We start from the raw sequence: 2,148 nt of genomic DNA, 5'->3' as shown, positions 1-2,148 counted from the left end.
AAAAAANAAAAAAAAAAGTAAGCAGATTGTAGCATTACGTACCGCTCTTCATATGGCTGCAGGGAATTAGTATTTTAAATGCGTACAGCTCTTACTTGATCTTCATGCAAATTTGGCAACTGTGACATTTCATTTTATTTATTTTTTGAACAGGAACTGTGACATTTCATTACGGAACAACAATGAATTTGAAGTGTGGTTTCTATTTAGTTGGTACAAACCATATGGACTGTTGCTTGATCATCCTGCTTAATCCTATTTTTTGTTGATCCTCCTTGCTAGAGGTGCTAGCAATTGCAACGAAAATGGGTCTTCTGGCATTTAAAGTTGGTATCCAGTTACTATTGTCATGATTAACATGAGGTATATTCTCTTAGGTGGATTCCTCTTGATGTTGCCGGACTGGCGGCGTCTCTGGCTTGAACCACTACTATCTAGCACCGAATCCCGACTCAGTAATACCGGCATTCCCCCTTTGGAATTACCAATCACTGCCAGCTCTGATGAGCATACTGAACGTAGCAAGGTCGTAACTTTCAAATACAGTCCACCTCCCTAGATGTGAATCGTAACAAAACTCTAGGTGCCTTATCTTACTGTTGTAGGATAATGTCCTCGTCTCCTTCAAATGAATACATGGTAAAATATGTTAAGATTAAGCTCAACAAGTCAAATGAGCACACAAATATAGATTTCAGCATACAATCAGCACATCCTAGAAGAAGAAAGAGGGCTTAGTCCTGGGTGCAGTTGTGTTGTTTTTTATGAAATAATCTTGAAAGAGTTTTGAACTTTTTTCATTAGTGCTTAGTCCTGACTTCTGAATTGATGTACAAGTTGACAGATTTTGGCATTGGTTAGTTGTGTATTCATGCACCCAGTGTTCGATTTCTTACTTCGATAGATGCAATTGATTTACAATTATGCTCCTTCTCTTTGGCGAAGTTCATAGGTTAGGTTGATGTCTATTATTGCTTTGGTGTCTAAATAACTTTCACCACAACAATCACATACATAGACTAGGACACTGCACAAGCACGCACACATTCTTAATTATAGTCACCATATAGACTAACGTCTTGAATCTTGCTGCAGAAAGTGTGGGTTCAAGTCTGAGACAACCTCAACCGGCGAGGCTGATGCTTCTTACGCTGTCTGTCTCGAAAGAGCATGTTTTGTTGTTGCAGAAGATTTCTCCCATCTCATGTCCCTTTGGTTCTTCACACAAGTTGGTCAAATATTTTCCTCACATCTTACCTTCCGTCCATCAGATCTGAGTCAAGTTCAGTTACGAAGATTGCCAAAAGACCAAATTTGACAAAAGAAAGGACATACAAAACATTACCAACAGCTAGCAGGATAACTGGATCAATTTTACTATCTCCGACTATGATCAAGCAACGAAGAATCCCAAGCTGCAACCTAATGCTTATTATTGAAAATTGTTAAGACATGCTCGTAAATGCAAGAATGCTCGCAGTTTCTACTTCGTGCATGTGTTTTGACTTCAGACAAGGCTTATGTATATATACCTGGCTCAATCTATATGAACAAATGATCTATACATTTACACCATCTATATGTTAATTTGCTGCTACCAAAAGATGGGTGTAAATGATCTTTTGTTTTGGTTTTTTCTTACAATGTATAGATCATTTGCTGCGACCAAAAGATGGTGTAAATTGACCAAGGAGAGAACTGGGAAGGTTATGATCACTCAAGGAGAAAATGGTGAAGAAACCAGGTTAATCAAAACTAATATGGCGAGTTATAGGTTGGAGTGCTGAGATCAGATGACTAAGACCCTCCTAGTATTCCTTTGCTTATCTAGCTTTTTGACCGAAACCAAAATATGTGACCTAGTAGTGGAGGAGCTAACGCATAGCTTCAGGACTTTCAGGTGCAGCAAGCGCGCTTGTGCTTTGCAGACTCAGAGAGCAAGTTTCTTACTTCCTACTACTCAGCTCCTTAAAAGAATGAAAAAATTTCAGTTTACCCCCCTAATCTTTGGTCGCAAAATCAGTTCAGTCCTATAACTTTTTTTTTAAATTAGTTCGCTCCTTCAACTTTCATAAACACATCATTTTGTCCAATTTTTTGAATTCCCCTTAAAATATGACGTCACCAAACTGACAAGGGGACCAATTT

Source organism: Fragaria vesca, linkage group LG7 (genome assembly GCF_000184155.1).
Source record: "Fragaria vesca subsp. vesca linkage group LG7, FraVesHawaii_1.0, whole genome shotgun sequence".
Taxonomy (NCBI): domain Eukaryota; kingdom Viridiplantae; phylum Streptophyta; class Magnoliopsida; order Rosales; family Rosaceae; genus Fragaria; species Fragaria vesca.
This window is presented reverse-complemented; position numbering follows the sequence as displayed.